Below are 12,089 nucleotides of genomic sequence, written 5' to 3' on the forward strand. Positions count from 1 at the left end.
GTGAAATCCCAGAAAAAGAAAAAAAAAAATCTATAGTAACAGAAAGCAGACTAGTGATTGCCCAGAGCCAACAGATTGGGAGGGGTGGATGGCAAAGGGGCTGGAACGAGCTTTCTGGGATGTCGGAAAGGTTCATCACTGTGATTGTAGCAGTAATGATAATAGCATGCACATGGGTTTCTGAAAGGCACAGTGAACACTGATATGGATGCATACTGCATATAAATTATAGCTCAATAACATTTATATTTTTAAGTGGCCCAGTGGATTTTTTCACCAAATTAGGAGTCAGTGTTAAGGATAATCTGATTTGCTACAAATACAGGCTAACGTAGTAGACATGACATTTACTTTGATTCGGTTGGGGAAAGGAAGCAGAGTTCTTTCTTTCATGTGGAATAAGCTGTTGATTCATTTTAAGGTTTCAGTGAGTTGATACATTAACACTTGTTTAAGTTATCATCATTTTAGGGACATGGGTCTGTCTGAGATGGGAATAAACTGGTATTTAGTTTGGCACAGCTTGGGTTTTGGGCCCTGTAAGTGGAATATTTAACCAAGAAAGACTATTTCTTCCTGATGCCAAGCCACAGATTACTCATTTCAAGGTGAAATGAGGTGATTTTGGATAGTTTGTTGAAATTAAGACTCTTCGAAAGAAGTGTTTATTGGAATTGAAAAGATCTGGACAACATGGTTTATGTGATGTGACATCCCAGGAGCCTTGGGGCTAGTGAATGCTTAACTGATCTGAGCATGAGACCTAGAAGAGGGAGTTCTTCTCTTCAGTCTCCTCACATGAGAATACAATACATCAAGGGTTCCTAATTGGAATTTCCTGGGGAGCTTGTTAGAACTTGGCTTTCTGGTCCCTTATCCTTAGGGCTTCTGATACAGTAGATCTGGGGTGGTGGGCGATAATTTGCATTTCTTGCAAGTTCATAGGCTATGTTGATGCTACTGGTCTGGAGAAAGCACTAGCATTGTATCCTTGGTCTTCTGGACCAATGCCCTGGATATAGAATGGCCTCCCCATGAATTAAATACAGTGAATTCTAGTTAATTCATTTCACTAACAAAGCACTCAGTAAAACTAATAACAGCAAAAATGTCAAGAGAAAATTTAATGGTTCTCAGAAATGGACAAGTTGTTCCATAAGATCTTTGTGTATAGATAAGTTTATCTTAATTTGGAGGTTATTTAGTGGTTTCTGTATTTCTGACATTAATTTTGCCACTCTCCTATCAGCAAAAGTGAGTATTATACTATTTTCTGTTGACAAATGACTGAGTCACTCGTTCAAAATGCACCTTGTTTTCTATTGTCAGATGACAAAGACAAAGACAAGGGACTCTTTAGGGAAAGAAATCATTGAGAGAACAAAAAAAGAAAGAAAGAAATCATATTCACATTAAAATCTGGGGGGAAAAAAACAAGGAAGAAAATCATAAATCACAAATGAAGCAAAAATTCCTCAGGGCAAAAGAGTTAGGATTTGAAGAGATTAAAAGAACAGTCAGGGAGCCACAGAGGGAAGAGGTAGCTTAATGATTAGGAAGTTTACTCTACAGATGAAGAGACTATTGTGCTCCCTCTAATTGGATATCAATATTATAAATCTTGCCAGACCTTCCAGTTTGTTAGGAGATGAGGCAGATCTGTTTGCATAAAGTTGGCAATTAATAACATTGCATAGGAGGAAAAAAGTAGGACCCCAACATTCTCTGTTACTTTTAATTTTCTTTATTGGGTAGGTTCAACCATGTGATTCATCTGTACTAGGGGACAAAAAAATAGATAAATCAATGAAATTACCCCACCCCAGACCATTAACCACATTAAAGCTTGCTGAATCCAAGAGCTCAGCTGTTGTCAGAGGTCCCATATTCCTGGCCAGGATGCACTGCAGGCGAAGTGTGGCCCATTATCTGTTTCCAAGTCATCTGCAAGCTGAACTTTAAGTGTTAGATTTTTCTCAGACTCTAGATCATCAATGAGGCCAATCTGCTTTATAGAATCATTCTGGAAAGTACAATTACTTTAGAAAAACATTTGGCTCTTTGCAGATGAAAGGAATTATTAAAGTGCTAAATGTTAAGACTATTACTGAAATATGGCCAGACACATGGAAATAACTTTTAAAGATGAAGACAAAAAGAGAAAACTCCATATTTTTTTTGTCTTCACATAATTCTCTGTTAACCCTTTTCTTAAGGCAAGTTGATAAAGGAATTAGAAAATGAGGCTTATCCCATTTGCTGAGACAAGTGGCATATTAAGGCTATCAGTCAATACTCTTTATTGAATGAAGGTTTTCCAAAGCACATTAAGTAAGTAAAGTTTAGGAAATTTGAAGGAAGTGTACAACAGTTCTCTTACACATTGAGAAGACACAGGAAGAGTGATATATAAAATAATTAGAGAGTAATTAATAGTCTTCAGCTACACTTTAGAATGAGACCCAAATGTATATAAATCAATATAATACATAACTGGATCGATCTACAGGAATTTGACTTACAGCCATCTAGAAAGCTTTAGTAGGTTAGTTTTTATGCTGAACTTCCAAAGACAGGTATGAAGTATATAGAAAAGGGGGTAATATACTACATTCAACAGAGAATTGTCGTGGTAACTTCTGTCCTGGAATCTTAAATTTTCAGTTGAGGCTGAAAACACAATCAAATCATAAATAGCAGCTCTTTGTTACATGATTCATTTATAACCAAAGCAAGCACTTCACATGATAGAACAGAAAATTGCTGTCCTTCTATTCCATTGGGGCTTGAAATCCAGTGAAAAGGGAAACAGTCACCATTTCCCATAATTCTCTACTTCATGTGACAAAATACATGACTGTATAAATAAATGCAAATATATGCCTCTAATGATATCACCAGATGAAGTACTTAAATAATCAGGAATCTCACTAATATTGTAATCCAGTAAAAGCTTAGATTTATCACCCAGAATTATTTTTCTTAAAGCATAGTGCTCTGAGTTATTTTTGTCATCACTGACTTCAGCAACTATTGGTAAAAATTGTTCTGTCCTTTTTTCTTAGGGAAAAGCAACAATAAATTAAGTGGCTTGGAAAACAAGGATAGAGAAAATGCATGTAGCGATTCTTTTTTTGTGCATGTGGCCCACAGGTAGTTAACTGCATATTACCTCTAACAAAATGTCAGCCTCTGATTTTAAAGGAATTTTTAAATAGGTAATAGTTGAATATTTGTTCCCTTTGGTTCTAAGAACCACACACCGCTTTTCTAAACTGAAGGTATGTTTCCTTGTATTTCTAAATATATATAAATTTCCTTGTATAAAAATATATATATAAATTTTGTAGGAAATGTTGTACCTTTGAAAATCCCTATACATTTACAGGTAGTATTCCAAGGAAGATTGACAATGATTGAGCACCTACCATGTAATTTCTGTCTCTGTTTTCTCACTAAATATTGCTGTATTCAGCAACGCTTATAAATTAGTACTCAGTAAGAAATGAGAATATGTCTGTGTCAGTAACAGTTGAAGGAGCTGTGCAGGTTTTCAGATGAGACTCCTATTCCATTAAAGTGACTCACAAAAAGAAGCAACCTAGGAAATGGGGAGTTTTATGGCACTTTTACAGAACTTAATTTGAGCACTTTATGGTCCCTGGACAACTATATGTGGTAGTATAACATTTATTTTGACTCTACCCTTTCTGCTATGCTAGTTTCTTGGTAGATATTCAAAAACTGCTTTTTTGGAATCAAAGAAATTGTGGGGCATTTTTAGCATCTAACCACATGTTGTTTGAGAAACTGGCACTTTCAGCACGTTGCTGTCTGGATACTCAAGGTTTTACACAGTTCTGTGTTTCCACCTCAGGGTGCAACAAATTATCTCTGAAGTGCTCGAAGGCGAAGCTGACAGAAACCACTGCCCACAAACGTGGAATGTCATCAATTAAAATTTCCACAGGAACCCTGGCATGGTGGATGCACACCTGTAATCCCAGAAAATCCAGATGCTGCGGCAGAAAGATCACAAGTTAGAAGTCAACCTGGGCAACTTACAGCGATAATCTCTCTCAAAAAAAAACAAAAAACTAGAAAGGAAAAAAAATGGTGGCTGGGCTGTAGCTCTGTGGTAAAGCAATCCCGGGTTCAATCTTTAGTACTAGGCAGGAGGAAGTGGGGAGGATTGCCACAGGAACAGAGCTTTCTTTCTAACTTTTTTAAAATTGGTACATATTATTTATGCAGATGGTGGGTTCACCTTTCACATATACATAAAAATGTAATGTGATCAATTCATTCTCCAATACCTCCCCAAAGGAAAAGAGCTCTGTTTTTCAAAAGCATTGTGAACCAACTTATGTTTCAGGCTAAATTAAGAGGCATTGCATCCTTTATTACACTCTTCACAGGAAAGGACAGCTACCTAAGTGCTTTTTCTCTATATTCAGAAAAACCAAGTATGTTGGTTGAAAGAACTTCCTAAGAGAACATGGTTTCCTCCAGGTCTCTGCATCTCTCTATATATTATCTTATCAAACATCTTTTACAATATTACAAGAGCCAATAAAGTCACTGGAAACTACCTGTACCAAGTAAAAACCAGATATTCTAAGCTACTGTTGTTAAAATTTTAATTTTGTCAAGAGCTAAGAAAACTATAAATTAGTCAAAACTAAATATTAATTTGTTAGAATATTGTATACACATGTATTCCTAAGTATGAAAGTAACTTGCATGAATGAAATTGATCAGGGCATCAATTTTTTTTGAGCATAAAAAATAACACATATATGTTATACATGTTAATGGTGGTTGGGGTGATATTTCCATGCATGCACACAAGCATGAGCAGATCAAATCCAACCACCCCTTCTTTTTCCTTCACTCAAAGCACCAATTCTAAAGAAATACACTGATCACAAATCATTTACTGTGATCAATAAATCCTTCTTTGCAGATACTCAGACAAGAACTTAAGGGTTGGGAAAGGTCAGGAGGGCACTTTCTCAAGTAATATTCTTAACCTTGCTAGGAGCTGATTTACATGATACATCCATTTGAGAAGTTACACTTATGTACAAATAAGGATTGTGTGCATTTTGCTGTAGGTAAAGGTCATGGCAAAAACTGTCAACAAAGACTGAACTTTAGTTAATAAAAAGTATGCTGAATGTAATCTGATGCCAGTTTGTTATTTATTTTTTACTTATTTACTTATTTATTTTGTGGTACCAGGGATTGAACCCAGGAACACTCTACCACTGAGCTACACCTCAACCCTTTTCATTTTTGATTTTGAGACTGGGTCTTGCTAAGTTGCCCAGGCTGGCCTTGAACTTGCAGATTCCTGTCTCTCCCTCGGGGAGAGCTGGTGGTACAGGCATACAACTAATTTGTGTGCAGTTTATTTTTAAGTGCATCAAAAGTAAAGTGGTGAGAGATGAATAAAAGGGAAGGGCAGGTAGGAAATAAAGGAAATTTAAGTGTTAATGGTGGAATTTAGGTGGTGAATATGCCATTGTTCACTGTAAAACTCTCTCAAATTACCACGTTTGAAATTTTCATACACAATGCTGGGGAAGAAAATATGAGAAAAGAATTACTGAAGAATCTGGAGTGTCACATCACATATCCCCCTCACTGTCCACTGTCTTCTCTTCAATAGTTCACAGCTATAGAGGGGCTTGGCAGGATATTTAAGTTGACAACTCAAGGCCCAAATCTAACAAGCTGAGACTCGGAGAGTTTGTATAAAACGTAACTATCCAAAACCAGTTGATTACATTGGAAAATGGTATGTTAAGTGGGAAGATAGAAGTAGCTCCCTACAGGTAAAGTTTCTATATTTAAATTTGCAGTGAGGTGAAGTGGGGCATCTGCAAGACAGGTCGGGCAGAAGAAGCCACAAAGACTCAAGTGCAGAACACAAATCAAATCTGCTATACATAAGAGGTTCCTGATGGGTGGGATATGAAGGGAGATGGAGGAAGTGCATGAGCCCTTGGAGCCCATCAGGATGTCAAAGGGAGGCTTGTGCTGAGGAGCCAGAGGGAGGGTGCCAACAATAACAAGTCCTGGTGTAGAGGGCGAAGGAAGCTCATCAGAAGTGGCATTCCTTCCAGAGAAAGCAGCAGGTCATACCTCATCAGGTGTATCACACACAAAGGGGCCAGTGTTGACATCATTTCAATTCACATCAATCAAAATCCCGGCCAGGGATTCACACTGATTTCCTTGTATGGACTAGACAAAGTCCATTATTTTAAAAATAACAGTGTGAGCCACTATTTGGTATTCAACAGGGTGGTTCCCAATAGTTAAAGTGTGGTCCCAGAATCAGCAGTTTTGGCAGCACCTGAGAGCCTGTTAGAAATACAACATCCCAGACCTCACTCACACCTGTTAGTTACACAGGTAACAAAAAACGTGAAAGACTCCCATGCACATTTAAGCGTGAGAAGTAGTCATGCAATCTGCCAGTCTGTAGACCAAATCTCAATCGTAAGTAAGTCTTCTCTATAGCAACTTTGTCTTCAGACAGAGGGGACAGGGACAGGTAAAGAGGTAAGCAATGTTAAGCCTGTCCACTTTGTCTCCTGAAAGGACCTTCCCTGACAACTGTTTGTCCAGTCTCAATCTCCACTTGTGTCAGAGACCTAAGCCTGAAGTCACTGGAAAAATCTATAAATATAAAACATAGCTGATCCTGTTTTCAAACTTTTGGAAGGTTTCCTATGTTGCAACACGTCTGCCTCTATCTGTGAAGAATGGATTACTTTGCATGTGACTGCATTTTAATATAAAAAGAGTATACAATGTTATGTCCAACAGGTAATTATCAAAGGAGTTCTCAGGCCACTGTCCCCATTTCAGCTATAAGAGACAGCTGTGAAAGTTCATTAGTCACTCTTAAAAATAGCCACAGAATGTTGCATTTTATTCATGTATAAATCTTTCTAAAATAAGTTTATTTCAGTGATTGTGGTTTATTTGCACCAGTCATTACAATGAAGACTTTTTTATGCTCAAATAGCCGGGGCTAGTCATGACTCACACAAAACTAAAGGTGTTAACTTTTCTTTCATTATGACATATGTTTTTATGGATACTAAGATATTCCTAGTTGAAAAAAAACAAAGTATGCAAATAGGAAATATTTTTCTCACAGTATTTGAAGCCACTAATTTTGAATGAACTGCAAGTTTCACAGTTCGGCATAACTTCTTTGTTTGTGAATATGTGCAATTTATCTGAAAAACAGTTTTTAGAAACATGATTATCAAACATAACCAACTTTCTAAGTTATTAATTTCTACTCTATTATTTTAGGAAGGAATTTTACATAATGAGAATTAACTCTCCAAGACAAATAATAAATACATTTCCAAGACAAAAAAAAAAAAAAATACAAAATACATTTTCACTCTCATGTCTCATTTAGGAAAGGGAATTTTTTAAACACATCATTTTGCCTATCCTAATATAGTTGAACCAAAAAAAAAGGGGAACAATTAAAATAAAATATTGAAGCTGGTACCATATTTTCATTAGTAATTATGAAAAAAAACTCATCAGTTTTTTGTGAAAATTCATGCATGACAGAAAAATATTTAATATTATCTATTCTTTATTGCATTATAAAAATAGTGACAGAATGCATTATGAAGAGATAGTTTGATTTTTTAATAGACCTTATGTTTAAGAGCAGTTTTATATGCACAGCAAAATTATGCACGAGGTACAGAGATTTCCCATATGCCCCCTGCCTCCACACATGGTTAACTTTTTAAAACACAAAAAGTGTTAAATAATTGACTCACAAAAACTACTAACAGCCAAGCATCATATCTATATAAGTACCTCACTGAAAAATCTATTTGAGTTACAGTTGGGTTTGGGAAATTTTTAAAATAAGAGTCATTAAAATAAATCTATATCTAATTAATGCCAATATTACCACAAAATTATAGTGTCTTATATGCTTTTTTGGCAGTTGTAGTGGATTTCTCTCTTAGAAAATCCAAAAGGGGAAAAAAAAAATCAACCATCAATAGAACAATTTCCTTCAAAGTGTGGGTGGTCCAAGTAATTGAAAAGAGAAATATTTTGTACCGTTGTCTCTTTGTACCTATACCTGCTTATTACTTTCAGGAACCACAAAAACAAAACTGACCAAGTTATAAAAACCCATAAACTTACCAAAACTGCTCCCCTAAGTAAATCTCAACTTGTATTCACAATGCTGATTTCAGTCAGTTTTCTTACCTGAACTGGAGTGAGTAGGATTTAAACTTCACCCGGTCAGAAGCAGGATTCTGAGAGCATAGCTGAGGCAGATGGAGAACTTCAGGGACAAGCACAATTCCTGGATAAGCTCACTCCTTCAGAAGGGGAGGAGGGGGCAAGAGAGGCTGAACCAGCTCCCTCAGGCAGGCAGCCAAGGCAACACTGATCCTCTCCCACAAAGACCCACCCCTCGGATACAAAGTGAGAGGCTGGGCAAACAGAGCCCACGGCCACAACAAAATATCCAGACAGAATGGCCGAGAGAGACTCTGTCAACTATTCTAAGCAGAACAACAAATATAGCAAATGCTTTTTACAGGCATATTGCTGAGTAACACTGCCTGGGAATGAGTAAGAGGCTCCAAACACAAGAAGTGCCCCTGGATCAGAGGTTGAGTATTTAGCATAGGAAGAACAAAATTTGAAATATATATCTGAACTCTTTCTCAAAACATCTTTCATTTGTCTATACTGAAGGCTACAAAAAAATTCAAAATCTAAACCTGAAGGAAAGCACAACGGATGATCTGTCATTCAGGAAATGTAATAATTTGGTTATAAGCGGTTGAGAATTTGCTTCAGCCTCTTCAATCTGGCTGCCAATCTTTTGTCTATTTTCCTCTTTTAGAATACTCTCAGAGTTCAAGAAAGGAAACATAATGTTTTAGACTGGTAGCACAGATATAAAGAAAAATAAGAACTAATATTTAGAGGGAGGTCTGGAGATTATCTCCCCTGCATGGATTGTAAAATGTCAAGACTTCTGTCCTATAAACATACTTCAGAGGATTTTAATTCTACATCAAATTAACACACACACAAGTGCGCGCACGCATGCACCCACCCATGCACACAATGTGCACACACACACATTTACACAAAAGTCCCAGATATACCCATCTAAAAGCGCTAACATTAAAATTAAAATTTCAATATTTCCCAGTATGTTCCAGAGAATATAGAATGTTCTACAAAACAAGGTTCTTAGCTCAAATTTCAAGACAAACAAACTACACTAATATAAACAGGCATTCGACACTATCCTGTATAACTTCTCTGAGTATTTTATTTTATTTTGAGACAAAATCTCACTAAATTGCCCAGGCTACTCTCAAACTTGCAATTCTCTTGCCTCAGCCTCCCATGTTCTCTGTGATCGCATATGTGCCATCACACCCTTCTCATTTTTTTTTTTTTTGTTGCTAACTTTTAATTCACCAACCTAACATTGTTAGGAGTTTTCAAAGCACTTAGAAAAGTCATTGAAATAGTAGGCTCTCCAGCTATCCAAACTTTGACTAATATCTCTGAAATAATAATATGACCAATTATGAGATTTGTCAATATTGTAAAGTTTTTTTTTTTCAAATGGAAATATGTGTAACAGAAGAAAACCGTACAGGTATTCAATGGATGTCTACTACATTCCTTACATTGTGCAGAAAATATGAGGGGCAGCACAGTGACCACCCTCAAGGAGCTGGACATTCTGATTTGAACCTCTGCTATAGTGGGCATACGGCTGAACTATAGATGCCTATTCGCTCTCAAAACCTGAATGTCAAACCTCAGAAATGAAACTGAGACAATGCATCCTACATAGTTGGCATCTAAGCTAAAATATTTCTGGCTAGGCCAGAAATAAGTATTAGAAACACCATGCAAACAATAATATTTGTATCCATAATTGCACATTTCAACCACTTTTGCACGGGTAGACTTGAGAGTTTAAAGAAAGTAACTTATGGTACCTCCAGCAAATCATGCTTAAAATCTGACTTCCACCTCAAACACTTCCAATTATATTTAATCCTAGAATCCTGCAGTCCTCATACATCCTCAGCAATCCCCAAACAGTCTATTGTTCTCACTAAATAAAGAAGTGAATTTTCAGAATAGAAACACAAAAAGAGACTGTTTCACAGATGCTCCTCCAAGACTATTAAGTCAACTCTGCACCCCTATTCATCGATCCAACTTCTCAAAAACAAACCAGTCCACCCAAGTTATTTTTCCAAACCCTTTTCTCTTATTTAAAGTCTGAAATCTTTGAAAAGGGGCCCGGAGTGTAGCTAAGTGGTAGAGCACATGCTTAGCATATCAGGGCCCTTTAAAATTAAAAAAAAAAAAAAAAAAAAAAAGTTTTTAATTTTAAAGCAACAATAAATAAAACATCCTAAGTTATCCTCTTCTAATGTTTTATATAAGAAAACATTTAATATACCTAAAAACTATGTCTTTAATTCATCAATATGGAGTCTAATGGGTAAACAGATTATCATAAATAACATTCTATTGAAGAGACCACTATCAAATTTTGAGAACAATTCTTTACTTAAAATATAATCTAGAATACATAGGATGATGTGATATTGAGCCAGCAGTTTAATTTCCCAGAACTTCCGACTCGTCACCTGTGAAATAGCAGTAAAATCACTTCCCTTAAAGGGCACATCAGAATCAAGAGAGAAAAATACACACTCCAAAGCTTGGGGCATATGTCAGACACAGATCATAATTATATAATATCCCGAGTAGATGTCCGTTCAGTCACTAGTTACTGAGGGTTTCCATGTGGCAAAAATCTGGGAGCAAAACAGAATCCCTGTTTACTATGAAGATGCAGCTGTGTCTCATTAGAACAAGCAGATACAGCCTGGGATGTCTTAAAAATTCACTGTGAAAGTGACACAAGTTTATTGAAAAAGTTCAGACCACAGAGGAATAAAATTTAAAGTGAAAACTTCCTCTATCTTTCATATTAATTACAACCTCTGCAGAGTTTTGGTTTACATTTGCCCATAATGGCTTTGTTTTAGGTGGCTTATTCAAGATAGAGTTCCTTTCTAATAAATGAGTTTACCTCACTTACAGTATGATTTTTAATAACCAGGTGGTTCTTCTTGATTTCTTTCATTTTGTGATGCTTCCTGGTTTGATATGTTTTTTTTGTTGTTGTTGTTCTGGTTTTGGCAACCTAATTTATTTAAAAATGAACTAGAATCCTAATGTTTACGTTATTACAGAATATAAGGAAAATGTTATAAATCTTGCTAATATGAAAAACAAGTAGCATAACCAAGAGATTAAAGAAAATGGAAATACAAATATCTGGCTTTTAATTTCTTTATATCTTGAAGTCAATAGATACTCTCTAAAGTTAACTAATATATAGATAAAGGTTAGTATTCACATTTGTAATAATTTGTAAAGATACAATGTAAACCAAAATTGTAGAAAGACAAAAGAAAACAGGGAGGTTATTGCATAATCTAGGAAACAAAACATCAAATTAGGAAAAAACTCTGCTTCACTAGGAACCCACTTGGGCCATGGACCTCTCTGTTCCAAATAAGGTCTCTCTACCTGTTCTTAGTCCACAAAACTTCCACCTGCTGGGGCTTGAAGACAGACATATTCTGATTTTCCCCAGATCTGCTCCAAATATCACCACATTGGGCAGATATTCTTCAGAGGCTAATCATCTCTTATATTAGTGACTTTTTGTCCCATTTTTAGTTTTTATTTATTTATTTGTTTTCATCTCAGCTGTTTCAGGCTAGAGAGTAGGTACCTTTTCTCAAATTCCTTTAATAGAAATTCCCCCCTCCCTGTTTGTTCTGCTGCTCAGCACTTCTACATTCTTTAGTTTTTCTTTCTCTCCACCATCTCTTTCCAACCCCACTCTCCTTCTAATCTCTTGGTACTAAAAATCAGCAGGGTGCTGAGTCAGCTTGCAGGGCCAAGAAAAGACAATTCTGTGCATCCCTCCCATCTCCAGGCTCATTCAGGTC

At 36.2% G+C, this 12,089-nt stretch overlaps 1 protein-coding gene across 7 annotated transcripts in view; it reads right to left on the reverse strand.

Moving 5' to 3' along the window:
- Positions 1–12,089, reverse strand: part of Plcb4 (phospholipase C beta 4) — a 375,572-nt gene that overhangs the window by 270,845 nt on the left and 92,638 nt on the right. The window contains exon 1 of one of the 7 annotated variants that reach the window (XM_076851532.2): positions 8,275–8,324. The exons of the other annotated variants lie outside the window; for them this stretch is intronic. The gene's annotated coding sequence lies outside the window, so the exon portion shown is untranslated. Of the gene's footprint in view, positions 1–8,274; positions 8,325–12,089 lie in introns of those variants that run through there. 7 annotated transcript variants of the gene reach the window in all.

The sequence above is a fragment of the Callospermophilus lateralis genome, chromosome 3, assembly GCF_048772815.1.
Source record: "Callospermophilus lateralis isolate mCalLat2 chromosome 3, mCalLat2.hap1, whole genome shotgun sequence".
Taxonomy (NCBI): Eukaryota; Metazoa; Chordata; class Mammalia; order Rodentia; family Sciuridae; genus Callospermophilus; species Callospermophilus lateralis.